The following is a 19,616-nucleotide window of genomic DNA, read 5'->3' on the forward strand; positions in this document are numbered from 1 at the left end:
GAAAGTATATCCCCAATCACTTAAGAATTCATCCGGCTGCTTCTGGCTTCAGTCACATCATCAATAAACACTAGTGACCCAGTGCCTTTGGCAGCCATGCATGCCCATGCCATCACACTGCCTCTACCATGTTTTACGGAGGATGTGGTGTGCTTTGGTTCATGAGCCGTTCCAAGCTTTCACTATACTTTCTTCCTCCAATAATTCTGGTACAGGTTGATCTTAGTTTCATCTGTCCAAAGAATGCTGTTCCAGAACTGGGCTGGCTTCTTTGATGTTGTTTGGCAAAATCTAATCTGGCCTTTCCATTTTTGAGGCTGATTAATGGTTTTCACCTTGTGGTGAACCCTCTGTATTTGCTCTCACGAAGTCTTCCCTTTATGGTAGACTTAGATACTGATACACCTACTTCCAGGAGAGTGTTCTTCACTTGGGTAGATGTTGTGAAGGGGTTTTTCTTCACCATGGATAGGATTCTGCGATCATCCATCACCGTTGTCTTCCGTGGACATCCAGGTCTTTTGGAGTTCTTAAGATCACCAGAGTGCGCTTTTTTTTTAATCAGAATATATAAAACTGTTAATTTGGCCACTCCTAACATTTGCGCTAACTCTCTGATGGATTTCTTCATTTTTATCAGCCTAACGATGGTCTGTTTCACTTGCATTGAGAGCTCCTTTGACCTCATGTTGTGGATTCACAGCAACAGATTCCAAATGTAAATGCCACATCTGGAATCAACTCCAGACCTTTTACCTGCTTAATTGATGATGGATTAACGAGCGAATAGCCAATGCAGGCCATTAAATAGCTTTTGAGATATTTGTCCAATTACCTTTGGTGCCTTGAAAAAGAGGCAACTACATATTAACCCCTTAAGGATGCAGCCTAGTTTGGGCCTTAAGGCTCAGAGCCCATTTTTCAAATCTGACATATTTCACTTTACGTGGTAATAACGTCGGAATGCTTAAACCTATCCAAGCGATTCTGAGACTGTTTTCTCGTGAGACATTGGGCTTTATGTTCGTGGTGAAATTTGGACGATATATTCAGCGTTTATTGGTGAAAAATTGCAAAATGTAGAGAAAATTTTGAAAAAATAGAATTTTTCTGAATTTTAATGCATCTGCTTGTAAAACAGATGGTTATACCACCCAAAATAGTTACTAGTTCACATTTCCCATATGTCTACTTTAGATGGGCATCGTTTTTTTGAACATTCTTTTATTTTTCTTGGACGTTACAAGGCTTAGAACATAAACAGCAATTTCTCATATTTTAAAGAAAATTTCAAAAGCCTTTTTTTTAAGTGGCTTTGAGGGGCCTATGTATTAGAAACCCTGATAAAACACCCCATTTTGAAAACTAGACCCCTTAAAGTATTCAAAACAGCATTTAGAAAGTTTATTTAACCCTTTAGTTATTTTACAGGAATTAAAGCAAGGTGGAGGTGAAATTTGCAAATTTCATTTTTCTTGCTGAATTTCAATTGTATTCATTTTTTTTCTGTAACACAGAAGGTTTTACCAGAGAAACACTACTAAATATGTATTGTCCAGATTCTGCAGTTTTTAGAAATGTCCCACATCTGTCTCCAGTACGCTTGTGGACTAAAACACAAGCCCCAGAAGCAAAGAAGCACCTAGTGCATTTTGAGGCCTCTTTTTTATTAGAATATATTTTAGGCAGCATGCCAGGTCTGAAGAAGTGTTGAGGTGCCACAACAGTAGGAATCCCCCAAAAGTGACCCCATTTCGGAAACTGCACCCCTCAAGGAATTAATTTATGGTTGTTGTTACCATTTTGACCCAACAGGTTTTACACGGCACGTATTTGAATTTGGCTGTGAAATGTAAAAAATGACATTTTTTCCAATAAAATGTCCTTTTCATCAAAATTTCTTATTTTCGCAGGGAACAAAATACCCCGTTTTGTTGCCCAATTTCTCCTGAATGCAGCAATACCCCACTTGTGGCGATAAACTGCCGTTTGGGCCCATGGGAGGCCTCAGAAGGGAAGGAGCGCTGTGTGTTCTTTGGAGTGCAGATTTTGCTGGATTGGTTTTTGGGTGCCATGTCGCATTTGCAGAGCCCCAGAGGTATCAAAGCAATGGAAACCCACCAGAAGTGACCCCATTTCGGAAACTACACCCCTCAAGGAATTCATTTATGGGTAATGTGACCATTTAGACTACATAGTTTCTTCACAGAACGTATTTGAATTGGGCTGGGAATTTAAAAAATAATTATTTTTTCCAATAATATGTCGTTTTAGCTCAAAATTTCTTATTTTCACCAGAAATAAAATACTCAATTTTGTTGCCCAATTTGTCCTGAGTGCAGCAATACCCCATTTGTGGTGATAAACAGCCGTTTGGGCCCATGGGAGGGCTCAGAAGGAAAGGAGTGCTATTTGTTCTTTGGAGTCCAGATTTTGCTGGATTGGTTTTTGGGTGCCATGTCGCATTTGAAGAGCCCCAGAGCTATCAAAGCAAAGGAAACCCACCAGAAGTGACCCTATTTTGAAAACTACACCCCTCAAGGAATTCATATATGGTTGTTTTTACCATTTTGACCGCACAGTTTTTTCACAGCACCTATTTGAATTGGGCTGTGAAATGAAAAAAATGTAATTTTTTCCAATAAGATGTCATTTTTTATCAAAATTTCTTATTTTCACAGGGAACAAAATACCCCATTTTGTTGCCCAATTTGTCCTGAGTGCGGCAATACTCCATTTGTGGTAATAAACTGCCGTTTAGGCCCATGGGAGGGATCAGAAGGAAAGAACCACCATTTGGCCTGCTGGGGATTTTCCTCATGCGAAGTCATGTATGCAGAAGCCCCTGAGGTACCAGTACAGTTGAAACCTCCGAGAAGTGACCCCGTTTTAAAACTACACCTCTTAAGGCATTCATCTAGAGGTGTAGTGAGCATTTTGACCGGAGACATACACCCCATAAACTGTAATGTGTGTTCTCACGGGTATGGCAATACATGTTATCAGCTGCCTGGGCACATAGCAGGGCTCAGAAGGGAAAGATGAGGGGGATAAGCTGTGCGTAGGGCATCAGGGTAAGTAAAACTGGGGTAGATTAAAAATCAAGGGATGTATGATACATTTTAAAACACTCTTTCATACAGAACCTTAGTTTTTCGGGACAAGTGTCACATTGATATATTGTGTCCTCCCTTATCCCCCTCTTATAGCAGACTTTGCACCTCTTTCAACTTTTTCCCTTCTTGCCAGTTTGGGGAACTTCTCCTGGAAAGTGTTGCCCTGGTGCGATGCGTGTGGCCTCGCTTCCAGAAGTACTGGGAGCCCCCCCCCTTCCTTGTCCCTAAAAATTTGTTTCTTGATAACCACCTCTTGAAATTCCAGGAAAGTTCCCCTCCGGCCTGCCCATCGACGTAGCACGTACGCATTGTACAATGCCGTTGGTATGATATGCACGGCCAGCTTCCAATACCACACCGCATGGCGCTCTAGGGCTTCAGGACTTGATCTGACAAGTCCACCCCTCCTATGTACCTATTGTAGTCCAGGATGCAGTCTGGTTTGGAGGTCTCTGTACTGGTACCTCGTACAGGTACATGGGTACTGGTGTGACATCTCTCTTGTCCTTGTACGTGACACACAATATGTTGCTGCTAGATTGTGCCCAGCTCTCACCCTTTCAGAGTGTTTGCCCAAGCAGAGTCTTAGGGAGGCCTCTCAGATTTCTTCTAGCAGTGCCGCATGCCGCAGTACTTCTCGAAGCGAGGCACTTGAAGAGTGGGAAGCTGGTATAAAAATTATCCAGGTAGAGTTGGTAACCCAATCCCAAACAATTTTTGTATTAACTCCCAGTAAGGAAGGGGGTGGGCATTCTGGGGGCTGAATACTGGTGTCCTTCTGTAGTGTCCCACAGGAGCACTACTATGAAAACTATGTTTGTCTTCATGTGTTGTGTTATGCTGCCATCTACAGGTTCAGAAATGTTATGACATTGTGTTTCAGCCTATGCGGAGTGTTTTTCTATAATGTAACAGAAGCTGGGAGGAGTTAATTAGGGAGTGGTGAGAGTGGTGAGCGAGGAGGGGAGGCAGGAGGAAGCTCAGGGAAGGTGCTCCTGAGTTCAGCCATTAACGGATTACAGAGAAAGACAGGCCTAAAGAGATTTATTGGAATAACAGCTCAAGGAGCGAGAAGAGTCCAGAAAGAGAGACTGTGAGTAGAGAGATAATAGCACTCCTGCATTTAGTATTGGGCTACACTGATTGAGCTGAATTTGGATGACATATTTGTATTGTACAATCTCCATCTTGAAAAGTAAAAGTGTGCTGCAAGCTCTCCTGATTAACTGCCACCACCGTCTCCTGTCTTCTATTTGCACTCTACACCAAGGGCACCCCAAATAACACCAGACAGGAGTCAGCCACCAAGGGAGTGCCCCGGGGGAAACAACAGTCATCAGCCTCATCTTGTGCAACCCCCTCATCACTGTGTGTGTGTGTCCCTGGGAGGTGGGAAGGCCTGCAAGGCAAAATACCACCGTGACACAAGACAGAGAGCCCAGTATCCACCATTTTGGGTTCCTGCATTCCCCGCCACCCACGGGCCACCACATATCATTTTGGCGTCACGAACTGGATTTCTATGGCCTCTGTGCCTTATGAACTAAGTCAGCGCTGATGCGCCACAGCCGGAGCCAGATTATCGCAGCCGGAGCAGAGTTACAGACATTTCGCTACAGCCGGAATAAAAGTTTCCCGCCAAGTCGCCGCCATATTGGAAGTGGCAAGGAGCTGCGCAAGAGAACCCGCGAAAACAGCGGAGCAGCTAAGAGAAAGCTGGTGAGTGCCTGAATAGGCCAGTAAATGAGATTTAAAGTAAAAAGTGGCAGTTAACAGTGTAGAGACACCGGAAAAGATATCCGGAAAAGAGGCTTAGTGCATAGCCTGAAATTGAACACCCGTTGCTAGGGGTTACGGTAGGACTTATTGCAGAAAATGTCTGACGACGGAGATAACGGCTCTCCAAGCCCCAGTGGGTCACCTCCAACAGCGCAAGTGATGCCACTCACTATGCCCTATTACTTTGGAGCACCATGGCTTCCTCGCTACAAAGGCGAAGTTCATTCCCTGAGGGAATTCAAAGAGAAGATGCTGTCCATGTTCCGTTTGTATCCTGTCTCAACAGACCAGAGGGTTGAGATATTGATAGGACAACTAGAGGGCGCAGCATTAAGAGAAGTGAAATCCTGGCCCAGAACAGAGAAAAAAACAGTGGAACAGATACTGAACCGATTGCGTGCCACATTTGAAGTAAGGACTGTGGCAGAGCTCAAGATGAGATTCTTTGGAAAGAAGCAGCAGCCCGGTGAGTCATTGAGAGACTTTGCTTTATCCCTGCAGGAGGCCCAGCGGGCAATTATGCAAGTAGAACCCTTAGAGGCTGCAGAGGCTGACAAGGCCTTAAGGGAGCAGTTTGTTGAAGGAGCTGCATCTGAAGCTCTTAAAAGTCAGCTCAGAATGTTGGCCTCCCAGAACCCAAGCTGTATCTTCTTGGACTTTAAAGAGCTCGCAATTAGAATCCTGGGGACTGAAGCCGCAGCGGTTCAAGCCAAAGTTTTCCCCTATTCCATAGAGACTCCTACGGAGCCGCAAGTAGATCATCCTACAGCAGCGGGAAGTCAAGTTGCACTAGCTCAGTGTGCTCACATGCAAGCTCAAGATCCAGTTGGTGAACTGAGGGACCAAATTGCTGTCCTCACCAAGAGCCTCAGTAAAATGTGCCAGAAAATGGAAGATATGGAGCAACGCCAGAAAGAAAGCCGCCGCTACTCCAGTAATAGGTTCAGTAACCGATCAGAAGGGGGAAGTTACCGGAATTGGGGTAGACGCTCTTCTGACAGATTTGATACCACCGGAAGACCCATTTGTCGTAGGTGTCAAAGAGCTGGCCATATTGAAAGAGAATGTCGTCAGTTAAACGACAATCCCCCGAGGCAGAGGACCGCCCCTCGGGAGGAAGACCAATAGGTCCCACAACACCAGAATGGATTCCCCGATACATTGGGCAGTGTCCAGTGATTACGATCCACCTAAATGGGATCCCACTGTTGGCCTTACTGGACACTGGCTCTCAAGTCACCACTCTGCAGAGAAGTTGGTTTGAGAAGTACTGGGACCTCGACCAGCTGATACAACCCCCAGACACGTGGCTTAACATTGTAGCCAATAATGGACAATCGATACCCCATCGGGGCTACTGGGAACCCACGATCCAGATGGGAGAAACTGAACTGCCCCAGCAAGGCGTAATTGTAGTGAACGTCTGGGATGATGACTTTCCACCAGTGGTGCTGGGCATGAATGTTCTTAGGAATTGCTATGAAGAGATGCTAGATGCCCTACACCGAGCACTTTCTACAGTCCCTGTCTCCAATCAAAATGCAATTCAGCATGCTATCCGTCTCTTGAATGCCCAACAGAGGTTCACGAATGAAAAGGGTGAGATCTGCCGTGCCCGCATCATGGACTCACAACCAGTGACTCTGGAACCAGAGACGGAAACCATTCTGTGGTGTCGAGCTCGTCCAGGTTTGCAAGGTCAAGATTACCAGGCCCTTGTGGAACCTCTTCTTCTGGAAGATCATCCGACCGTGCTAGCAGCCAGAAGTCTAGTGACTGTTTCTAATGGGAGGGTACCTATTCGCCTCCTGAACATTGGTGATACGGCTGTGGTACTGAGTAAATACCGTCCAGTTGCTAAGCTCTCACAGGTCTTCTTCCAAGATGTCTGGAGCCCTGAGACTACAGTGTTCCAGCAAGCTACCCAGAATCAAGTTACCCCTGAGATGACAACAAAACCCTGGTGGACCGAGATCCATGTTGGCGATGCTAATACTACCGAAGAGGAGATCGAAGGAGCCCTGATGGTGGCCAAAGACAATCAACAAGCCTTCAGTAAACATCCTATGGATTTTGGGAAGGCTACTATCATTGAGCACACCATCCCTACAGGCGTCCATCCACCCATCAAAGAAAGGTACCGTCCCCTTCCACCAGCCATGTACCAGCCAGTGAAGAAAATGATTCGGGAGATGAAGGACGCAGATGTGATTCGGGAGAGCTACAGTCCATGGGCTGCACCCCTAGTCCTGGTGAAAAAAAAGGATGGCAACATTAGATTCTGCGTGGACTACCGCAAAATCAATAATATCACTCACAAGGATGCGTATCCCCTGCCACGCATTGAAGAATCCCTGACTGCTTTGGGGTCTGCTGCCTACTTCTCAACTCTGGATTTGACCAGCGGGTATTGGCAGGTACCTATGGCTCCCGAAGATAGGGAAAAGACTGCTTTCACTACTCCCATGGGGTTGTTCGAGTTTAATTGTATGCCCTTTGGGCTATGCAATGCCCCGGGAACCTTCCAGAGGCTGATGGAACGCTGCCTGGGTCACCAAAACTTCGAGACCGTCCTCTTGTACCTGGACGACGTAATCATCTACTCAAAGACTTATGAGGAACACCTACAGCACCTGGCAGAAGTCCTCAAAACCCTCATCAAATATGGCCTGAAAGTGAAACCCTCCAAGTGTCATCTCCTGAAGCCGGAAGTCCATTACTTAGGCCATGTCGTGAGTGCAGAAGGAGTGGTTCCTGATCCAGGCAAAGTAGCAGCAGTAAAGAGCTGGCCAGCCCCTACCACAGTCAAGGAGGTGAGAAGTTTCTTGGGATTTGCAGGGTATTATAGACGGTTCATCCCACACTTTGCCCAGATTGCAGAACCCCTCCAGGGATTGTTAAGAGGTCACTCCAAGGAAGCTACGAAGAGAAGGATCCCGATTGAGTGGGCTGAAGCCCATGAAGCCGCTTTCCAGAAGCTGAAGCAGCTGTTAACCGAACCACCTATCCTGGGATATCCTGACTACAACCAACCCTTTAGGCTGTATACTGATGCCAGCCAGAAGGGATTGGGGGCCGTCCTGTCGCAGGTACAGGACCAGAAAGAGAGAGTCATCGCTTATGCCAGCAGAGGTCTTCGAGGCGCTGAACGGAACGACCAGAATTATAGTTCCTTTAAGCTGGAATTCCTGGCCCTTGTGTGGGCAGTGACCGAAAAATTTAAAGATTACCTGGCTGCAACACCCTTCATCGTCTTCACGGATAATAATCCGCTGGCCCACTTGGATACAGCGCGACTGGGAGCTCTTGAACAGCGATGGGCATCCAGACTGGCGAATTATCAGTTTGTGATCAAGTACCGGACTGGTGCGTCCAACGTGAATGCCGATGCCTTATCCCGTTTGCCTGTGGGTGAAGAACTGGTCCGATGTAATGATGAATGGGAAGAGGTAGAGATGCCTACATTCTATGCTCAGTTTGCAACCCAGAATTCGGTGATCGCTCAGAGGAAGCGAAACGAACATCCGCAACCAAATGTTCCTGACTGCTCCCAAGATTCCAGACAGTGGGCTAGATTCCAACGGGAGAGTAGAAACCTACAGGAATTGCAGACTTCCCTTCTTCAGAAGAGGACTCCGGACCGAATACGTAGAGGTCAAGCTGATCAGGAATTAATTTGTCTATGGAGACTGAGGAATCGACTTTTCGTGTCCAGAGGTCTACTACAGAGGACTGCCCTGGATCCCGTAACGGGTGAGCGTCTACATCAAATTGTGGTACCCCGGCGAGATTCCAAATCCATCTTGGAAGCCTACCATGACAGATCGGGACACTTTGGGGTTCATAAAACGGAAGATACCATACGCCGACGATTTTACTGGATTGGCATGAGAGACGACATAGAGAAGTGGTGCCGAGAATGTCCCACCTGTGCTCAGAGCCGAGGAGAGCGTCATGACCAGAGAGCCCCACTTCACCCCATCATCAGTCATAGACCGCTGGAACTGGTAGCCATTGACCATGTCAAGTTTGAACCAAGCCGCACTGGGTATACTTATGCTATAACTATAATTGACCACTATACGAAGTTCGTGGTAGCTATGCCAGTGAAAGACCTGACTGCCAAGACCACCGCTGCCATCTTTTGGAAGAATTTCGTACTCCCCTATGGCTGTCCGGACAAGATCCTGACTGATCGTGGTTCCGCATTTGAGTCTCAACTGTTCCACGAGTTGTGTTCCCTCTATGGCTGTCAGAAGCTGAGAACTACCGCTTATCATCCACAAGGTAATGGCTTATGTGAAAAGATGAACCAGACTCTTATTGGGATGTTAAGAACTGTTCCGTCCCAGAAGAGGGCTGATTGGCCGACTCTCCTGCCAGAATTGGTGTACCTGTATAACAACACTGTGCACTGCTCCACAGGGTACACTCCTTACTATCTCCTGTTTGGCCGTCAGGGCAAATTGCCTTCGGACTTGGCCATGGATGTCGAAGTTCCAGATACTATCAACCCCCTGCCAAAGACAGAGTGGGTGAGTGATCACCAGCGTCACCTGGCTGAAGCCAACGAGATTGTGGAAAGACGGATGGAAGATGCTCGTCAAAGGCAACAAGCAGGTTTTGATCAAAAGGCCGAAGCAGAACCCTTCCAAATTGGAGACCGTGTGTGGCTGAAAAACAACCATCGTTCAAGTAAGTTGGACAGCAAGTGGCAGAAAGAACCATACACAATTAAGTCCATCCCGCACCCTGGGACTGATGTCTATGAGATTGTGCGCGAAGGCCGAGATTCCCAAGTCGTCCACCGTAATCGTCTCAAGCTCTGCCTAAAGGAAGAGGTACCAGCAGAACCACAGACAACTGAGAAATCTCCTGCAGCTGAACCGCTACCGCCAACAACTAGTATGTCCCCTCTTGATTGGCTGTTCCAACCTTGGCTGTCTATTTTGGTTCCTAGAACCGTTCTTGATCCCGGCGAAGACCAAGTGACCTCGTCATCCGAGTTCCGGCCTGGTCCAGAGGAATCCAGGGACCCTGAAATTGTTATAGAGGAGCCTCTGAGGAGATCTGATAGAGCTACCCGAGGTAAGATGCCAGCTCGATATCAAGATTGAACTGTTGAATCTGAGACTTCATTTTTGCATTATCCTTCACCAGAGACATTGTATTGTTTACATCCCAATTGGGTAACAAGCCCTTCATTTTCCCCAGTTCATATGACAAGGACTCTTGGACATTTTCCCTGTTCAGCATTATATCCTCATATTCCTCAGAGACTGTATGGACTCTTAGTTTATTATTGCAATTGTGATTAACCTTTGTTTTAGGTTAACCTGCCGCCTGGAGAGTCGGACGCCGAGGACGGCTTTATTTAAAGAGGGGGTGTATGTAGTGTCCCACAGGAGCACTACTATGAAAACTATGTTTGTCTTCATGTGTTGTGTTATGCTGCCATCTACAGGTTCAGAAATGTTATGACATTGTGTTTCAGCCTATGCGGAGTGTTTTTCTATAATGTAACAGAAGCTGGGAGGAGTTAATTAGGGAGTGGTGAGAGTGGTGAGCGAGGAGGGGAGGCAGGAGGAAGCTCAGGGAAGGTGCTCCTGAGTTCAGCCATTAACGGATTACAGAGAAAGACAGGCCTAAAGAGATTTATTGGAATAACAGCTCAAGGAGCCAGAAGAGTCCAGAAAGAGAGACTGTGAGTAGAGAGATAATAGCACTCCTGCATTTAGTATTGGGCTACACTGATTGAGCTGAATTTGGATGACATATTTGTATTGTACAATCTCCATCTTGAAAAGTAAAAGTGTGCTGCAAGCTCTCCTGATTAACTGCCACCACCGTCTCCTGTCTTCTATTTGCACTCTACACCAAGGGCACCCCAAATAACACCAGACAGGAGTCAGCCACCAAGGGAGTGCCCCGGGGGAAACAACAGTCATCAGCCTCATCTTGTGCAACCCCCTCATCACTGTGTGTGTGTGTCCCTGGGAGGTGGGAAGGCCTGCAAGGCAAAATACCACCGTGACACAAGACAGAGAGCCCAGTATCCACCATTTTGGGTTCCTGCATTCCCCGCCACCCACGGGCCACCACACTTCCCTTCATATATCCTAAATGTGTAGGTATACCCTGATGTACTCTCGCACAGCTTATACATCTTCACACCATACCTTGCCCTCTTACCCGGCAGGTACTGGCGGAATTGAAGCCTCCCTTTAAAATCTACCAAGGACTCATCAATAGAAATAAAATTCTCGGGGGTGAATGCTTGGGAAAACCAGGCACTGAAACGGTCTAATAGGGGTCTCCGTTTATACAAACGGTCAAAACTGGGGTCATCTCGGGGTAGGCACGGCTCATTATCAGTATAATGTAAGAAGCAAAGTATTGACAAATTTTTTTTTTTAGGTTCCAGTTCAGTTCTGATGTTGCTTTGAGGGGCCCATATATTAGAAACCCCCATCAAACACCCCATTTTAGAAACTAGACACCTCAAAGTATTCACAACAGCGTTTAGAAAGTTTATGAACCCTTTAGGTGTTTCACAGGAATTTAGAGCAAAGTAGAGGTGAAATGTACGTATTTTTTTTTTTTGGTCAGAAAATCCTTTTTATTACATTTTTTTTTATAACATAAAAGGTTTTACCATAGAAACGCAACTTAATATTTATTACTCAGATTCTAAGTTTTAAGAAATATCCCGCATGTGGCGCTAGTGCGGTAATGGACTGAAGCACCGGCCTCCGAAGCAAAGGAGGACCTAGTGGATTTTGAGGCCTCCTTTTTATTAGGCACCCCTTGAGGAATTCATTGCAGTTTTCATGGGGTGCATCCGACTTTTTGATCCGTTTTTATTCTAGCGTGGTGACTAAAAAACAGCAATTCTACGATTCTTTTTTCATTCTATTTTTTTTACAGCGTTCACCGTGCGCTATAAATGACATATTCACTTTATTCTGCGGGGCGATACGATTACGGCGATACCAGATGTTTATAGTTTTTTTTATGTCTTATGGCGTTTGCACAATAAAATACTTTTTGTAAAAAATCATTAACTTTTTGTGTTACCTTATTCTAAGAGCCATAACTTTTTTATTTTTCCATCAATAAATCCGTGCGAGGACTTATTTTTTTGCGTTACGAACTGTAGTTTCGATCAGGACCATTTTTAGGTGCATGCGACTTTTTGATCTCTTTTTATTCCATTTTTTGGGAGGTGAAGTGACCAAATAATTTTGATACTGGTACGGTTTATTATTATTTTCATTTACGGCGTTCACCGCGCGGGATAAATAATGAAATAATTTTGTAGTTCAGGCCGTTACGGACATGGCAATACCAATTATGTATAGTTTGTTTGTTAATATATTTTTATTAATAATAAAGGACTGATAAGGGAAAAAGGGGGATTTTTACTTTTATTACTTTTAAAACTGTTATTTTCTTATTTTTACACATCCTTTTTTTTCTTTTTTCTTTTACTTTATTACTTTGTACCACTAGGGGACTTGAGGACAGGAGGCCCTGATCGCTATTCTAATACACTGCACTGTATCAAATACAGCGCGGAAAATGGGATACAGGTAGCAGGGCACGGGAACAGGATACGGCTAAGGGACCATTTGCAAGACTAACAGAGGAATACAAACAATGCACAAGCAAGGAGTGAAGGGGCAGGGCCCTTTTAAAGTCCAGGGTGATCTGGAAGTAATTAGTTAATTCTTAACATGTGTGCACGCTGGCCCTTTAAGGTCGGGAATGAGCTCGTGCGTGCACCCTAGTGGTCACTGCAGGACCGGATGGCCGCATGTGCTGGCATCTTCGGGCAGGAAGATATTGGCAGGATAAAAGGGGTCTGCGGTCTGCGACCGCTACAAGTACATCGTCCTACTTTTAAAAGTAGGCCAATGAACGGCGGTAACCTGGGACCATGTGATGTAAACCCACCAATGACAGCTTAGAGCGGTCACTAATTAGTTTACTGTCACTGACCCAGTAAGGTAAGTATAATAATCGTTTTGTTTTTTTAGTTATTAGTGTTACTAATGTGTTTTTTTTTGTGTTTTTTACAGCTTCGGTTGTTGGACTATGTAAGATTCGAGGACTTCTTTGATGACGGCGTTTTTATTTCCAATAAAATGGTTAACGAGGGTTGTGTGGGGGATTTTATTTCTATAACATTTTTCTGTGTATGTGTTTTTTTTTAAACTTTATTACTACTGCCTCAGTAATGGCAGATGTCTGAAAGACAGCGTCCATTACTAAGGCGAGGTTTAGTGTTAGCCGGTGAACACCCTAACACTAACACCCCCCATTATTACCTTGGTACCCACCGATACCAGGGATGCCGGTGAAGCGCACACCTCCCCTGCCCTGTGAGTGACCTGACCGCTGTCCAGTCAGTTCACGAGTTAAGTAATAAATAAAATAAAAATATGATCCTCCAGCCACCCCCTTCATCTGGACACCCAAGGCACTGCACCCCCAGTGCCTAGTGGTAAATATTGCCCTAATGTCAGCGGCTTCCCCAGCCAGAGTCGCGGAGCAGAGCCGCTTCTAGCTCTCTGCCTGGGACTCCTGCTCTGCTCCTGACATACTGTCAATATATGGAAGGGGCTTCCCAAGAGCAGGAGCCTTGGAGCAGGGCGCTAGTATAGTTTCTGCTCTGGGACTAGAATTTTGGCATTAGGAAGACATGCGCATCAATTTCAATGTTTCCCTATCAGACATTTTGAAATGTTCTCAAGGTTGCGCACAACTTTTTACTTCCAATAGTGTTATCTAATCATTGTATGGCGGTGTTATTCAGTGTATGGTGGTATTATTCAGTCAGTGTTTGGCGGTGTTATCTAGTCACAGTATGGTGGTATTATTTAGTCATAGTGGAAATATTTAAGCATTGTATTATTATAATTTGGGGGTAGGGCTAATCTATGTATGCAGATTTCATATTCTGGTACAGCATAGTGTGCCATGTATTTCCCAATAGAACACATGAGTTTTGGAAAACACAGTCCACACCAAATGACACAAGGACCCGACTCTGCAGTAGGCAACAATGCCAAGTCTAAATTTCACTATGAGCGGCATTCACATTTATCAATCGTGTCAATGATAACAATTAGTTTTACATCGCAATTGCAGAGCAACCATAAGCAAAGGTTTTATCATTGATCTTCTCCTTTGTTAACACTGACCAAATATCATTATAATTGGTCATAAACTAGCAAACCATGATGATAATTGGCTAAAGTAAATAGGCCTTTAATGGGGGCATATTCAGGCTTAGTGCTTAGGGCAGCGTGAGCTGTAAAAACGTCCCTGCTAAGGACGCAGATACTATTGAACATTATAGCAGAGCAGGAAGGTATCTCCCTGCTCTGGTATCTACAAGGCCAGTGGTTCCCAACCGGGGTGCCGTGAGAACCCTCCAGGGGTGCCGCAACACTCCTCTGTACCACTGCCACATAGCACCACTTTAGCTCCCTGAAGAAGCGGAATCCCCCTGTGGCCGGGGATTCTGCTCCTGGACGGAGCGCTTGATGTCTCTGTCCATATATGGACAGTGACATCAGGGATAACTCCTGAAACGGAATCCCCGCCCACAGCATTGCCGACGTGGTGGCCGGAGATTCGGCTCCAGGAGAAGCCCCTGATGTCACTGTCCATAAATGGACAGAGACGTCAGGGGCTTCTCCTGGAAAGGAATCCCCGGTCACAGCATCGGCAAAGCTGTGGATGGAGATTCCGCTTCAGGAGTTGCCCCTGATGTCACACTGAAGAATTTTTTTTCCAGGGGTGCCTCATGTCCGAAAAAGTTGGGAAGCTCTGCGCAGGCCAGCGTGATGACATTACAGGATTACGCCGGCCTACGCAAGAATCCTGTCGTCAGCATTGTGGAGCAGCTCCGTTCGTCGTGGGACCCCTAGGTGATTTCTTTAAGTTTGGGGGCACGACAAAGAAGGAGGTGGGGGCTGAATGGCACTCTACAAGGGGGAGGTGGGGGCTGTATGGCACTGTCTACAAGGAGGAGGTGGGGGATGAGGCTAGAAATAAAACAAAAGCACTCCTGGAGTCCAGGAGACAGCGGTAGTAAGGGGAGACTGATGGTGCATCTTCAAAGGGATTTACCCATCAGGGACATCTATGGCATATCCACAAGATATTCCATGAATGTCAGATAGATGTGGGTCCCACCTCTGGGACCCGTACCTATCTCTAGAACGGGGCCCCATAAACCCTGTTCTACCTTTCTCATTTCCCGCTGCGAGAAGGGGCCCGTCCTACAGATAGGTGCGAGTCCCAAAGGTGTAACCCACATCTATCTGACATTTATGGTATAACCTGCGGATATGCCATAAAAGTCCCTGATGAGTAAACCCCTTTAACCCCTTAAGGACGCAGCCTAGTTTGGGCCTTAAGGCTCAGAGCCCATTTTTCAAATCTGACATATTTCACTTTATGTGGTAATAACGTCGGGATGCTTAAACCTATCCAAGCGATTCTGAGATTGTTTTCTCGTGAAACATTGGGCTTCATGTTCGTGGTAAAATTTGGTCGATATATTCAGTGTTTATTGGTGAAAAATTGCAAAATTTAGAGAAAATGTTGAAAAAATAGCATTTTTCAGAATTTAAATGCATCTGCTTGTAAAACAGACGGTTATACCACCCAAAATAGTTACTAGTTCACATTTCCCATATGTCTACTTTAGATTGGCATTGTTTTTTGAACATTCTTTTATTTTTCTTGGCCGTTACAAGGCTTAGAACATAAACAGCAATTTCTCATATTTTTAAGAAAATTTCAAAAGCCTTTTCTTTAAGGTACCTCTTGAGTTCTGAAGTGGCTTTGAGGGGCCTATGTATTAGAAACCCTGATAAAACACCCCATTTTAAAAACTAGACCCCTCAAAGTAGTCAAAACAGCATTTAGAAAGTTTTTTAACCCTTCAGGCATTTCACAGGAATAAAAGCAAAGTGGAGGTGATATTTGCAAATTTCATTTTTCTTGCTGAATTTCAATTTTATTCAATTTTTTTTCTGTAACACAGAAGGTTTTACCAGAGAAACAATACTAAATATGTATTGTCCAGATTCTGCAGTTTTTAGAAATGTCCCACATGTGGCTCTACTGCGCTCGTGGAATAAAACACAAGCCCTAGAAGCAAGGAAGCACCTAGTGCATTTTGAGGCCTCTTTTTTTATTAGAATATATTTTAGGCAGCATGCCAGGTTTGAAGAGCTGTTGAGGTGCCAAAACAGTAGGAATCCCCCAATAGTGACCCCATTTTGGAAACTACACCCCTCAAGGAATTCATTTATGGTTGTTGTTACCATTTTGACCACACATTTTTTTTCACAGCACGTATTTGAATTGGGCTGTGAAATGAAAAAAATTTCATTTTTTCCAATAAAATGTCATTTGTGATAAAAATTTCTTATTTTCACAGGGAACAAAATACTCCATTTTGTTGCCCAATTTGTCCTTAGTGCGGCAATACCCCATTTGTGGTGATAAACTGCCGTTTGGGCCCATGGGAGGGCTCAGAAGGAAAGGAGCGCTATGTGTTTGTTGGAGTCCAGATTTTGCTGGATTGATTTTTGGGTGCCATGTCGCATTTGCAGAGCCTCAGAGGTATCAAAGCAATGGAAACCCACCAGAAGTGACCCCATTTTGGAAACTACACCCCTCATGGAATACATTTATGGTTGTTGTGACCTTTTTGACCCCATAGTTTTTTCACAGAACTTATTTGAATTGGGCTGGGAATGAAAACAAAATTATTTTTTTCAAATAATATGTAGTTTTGGCTGAAAATTTCTTATTTTCACAAGAAACAAAATACCCCATTCTGTTGCGCAATTTGTTCTGAGTGCCGCAATACCCCATTTGTGGTGATAAACTGCCGTTTGGGCCCATGGGAGGGCTCAGAAGGAAAGGACCACCATTTGGCCTACTGGGGATTTTCTAGTGCGAAGTCATGTATGCAGAAGCCCCTGAGGTACGAGTACAGTTGAAACCCGCAAGAAGTGTGTTAGGGATCTGCCAGGTACTACGTCTAGGTATACTCCTGGGATTAATCAATCCACACCTGAGGCCAGACCTCTTAGACTGACACCGGCTCCCACCAACCAGGGTGGCAGGCTCAGGAGTGGGAGAGCCTATCGCGGCCTGGCCAGTCGGAGTTAGCTCCGCCCCCTGTCCATTATTACCTGCCGTGTTCTCTTCCTCAGTGCTTGTAATTCTTCTGGATTCCTGGCCCCACTGCTGCTTGCTCCAGCCTGCTTCTGCCGTGCTTCTGCCTTGCTGCAGTTCCGCTTAACCTGCTTCGCTTTGCCCCTGGCTTGCTTCCTTCTCCGTGCTCACGTTTGTATACTCCACTTCATCCTGGTCCTGACTACTCATTCACCGCCCGTTTCCTCGCGGCGTTCCGTGGGCTACTGCCCCTTCCCTTGCGTGTTCCCTGTTTGTTCTCCCGTGCACTTAGACAGCGTAGGGACCGCCGCCCAGTTGTACCCCGTCGCCTAGGGCGGGTCGTTGCAAGTAGGCAGGGACAGGGCGGTGGGTAGATTAGGGCTCACTTTCCCTTCACCTCCTTCCTGCCATTACATAATTACAAGCCCATACCTAGTCTACCATTTCTCCTATGCTGACGCTATCATGGACCCCCCCTTGAGACCCTGACCCAGCAGATGCAGGGCCTCTCCCTACAGGTCCAGGCCCTGGCCCAGAGGGTCAACCAGGGTGACGCTGCCTTAGTAGTACCCCTCACCTCACCTCTGAACCCGACCTCAAGTTACCTGACCGGTTCTCAGGGGACCGTAAGACGTTTCTCTCCTTCCGGGAGAGTTGCAGACTGTATTTCCGCCTAAAACCCCACTCCTCAGGTTCCGAGAACCAGCGGGTGGGTATCATCATATCCCGACTCCAGGAAGGGCCCCAAGAGTGGGCCTTCTCCTTGGCTCCTGACGCCCCTGAACTTTCCTCTGTTGATCGTTTTTTCTCTGCCCTCGGACTCATTTACGACGAGACTGACAGGACTGCTTTAGCCGAGAGTCAGCTGGTGACCTTACGTCAGGGTAGGAGACCGGTTGAGGAATACTGTTCTGATTTTAGAAAGTGGTGCGTAGCTTCTCGGTGGAACGATCCGGCCCTAAGGTGCCAGTTTAGGTTAGGATTATCTGACGCCCTGAAGGATCTGCTGGTTAGTTACCCCTCTTCTGACTCCCTTGACCAGGTTATGGCCCTAGCAGTACGACTTGACCGACGTCTCAGGGAACGTCAGCTTGAACGTTTCAATGTGCTCCCCTCTGACTTTTCTGCGATCCCCCCCGAGGTCCCGTCTCCTCGCCCCTCCACGGAGGACTCGGAGGTACCTATGCAACTCGGGGCCTCCATGTCCCCTCGACAACGTAGGGAGTTTCGCAGAATGAATGGTCTCTGCTTCTACTGTGGGGACGACAAGCATCTACTGAACACCTGTCCCAGGCGCAAGAATAAAAAGCCGGAAAACTTCCGCGCCTAAGTGATCATCGGGGAGGTCACTTGGGCGCACAGGTATTTCCCGTTAATGTGAAACGCAATAAAATTTTGCTTCCCTTTCAGGTCTCGTTTGCTGGCCGGTCTGCCACGGGCAGTGCTTTCGTGGATTCTGGCTCATCTGCTAATATCATGTCTGTGGAATTTGCTATGTCTCTAAAAATGCCTTTTATTGATTTACCTTATCCTATCCCTGTAGTAGGTATCGACTCCACTCCCCTTGCTAATGGTTATTTTACTCAGCATACTCCTGTTTTTGAACTCCTGGTTGGCTCCATGCATTTGGAGCAGTGCTCTGTACTGGTGATGCAGGGATTATCGTCTGATCTGGTATTAGGTCTTCCCTGGTTGCAGTTGCATAATCCCACGTTTGATTGGAATACTGGGGATCTCACCAAATGGGGTAGTGAATGTCTGATGTCATGTCTTTCTGTTAACTCTATTTCTCCCCGGGAGGAGGTAAACACGCTTCCAGAGTTTGTTCAGGACTTCGCCGATGTGTTTTCTAAGGAGGCCTCCGAGGTGTTGCCCCCCCCATAGAGATTACGATTGCGCCATCGATTTGGTGCCTGGTGCCAAGCTTCCTAAGGGTAGGATATTTAATCTTTCATGTCCTGAACGTGAAGCTATGAGGGTGTATATCCAAGAATGCCTGGCCAAGGGTTTCATTCGCCCCTCGACTTCTCCTGTAGGTGCTGGCTTCTTCTTCGTGGGGAAGAAGGATGGTGGTCTTAGGCCGTGCATTGATTATCGTAACCTGAATAAGGTCACCGTAAGGAACCAGTACCGACTTCCTTTGATTCCGGATCTTTTTAATCAGGTTCAGGAAGCCCAATGGTTTTCTAAGTTCGATTTACGGGGGGCATATAACCTTATCCGCATCAAAGAGGGGGATGAGTGGAAAACTGCGTTCAACACACCCGAGGGTCATTTCGAATACCTGGTCATGCCCTTTGGGTTGTGTAATGCCCCTGCTGTCTTCCAGAATTTTATTAATGAAATCCTGAGAGATTACCTGGGTAATTTTCTTGTTGTGTACCTTGATGACATACTGGTGTTTTCCAAGGACTGGTCCTCCCACGTGGAGCATGTCAGGAAGGTGCTCCAGGTCCTTCGGGAGAATAATCTGTTTGCTAAGACTGAAAAATGTGTCTTTGGGGTACAGGAGAT

The sequence above is a fragment of the Rhinoderma darwinii genome, chromosome 3, assembly GCF_050947455.1.
Source record: "Rhinoderma darwinii isolate aRhiDar2 chromosome 3, aRhiDar2.hap1, whole genome shotgun sequence".
NCBI lineage: Eukaryota > Metazoa > Chordata > Amphibia > Anura > Rhinodermatidae > Rhinoderma > Rhinoderma darwinii.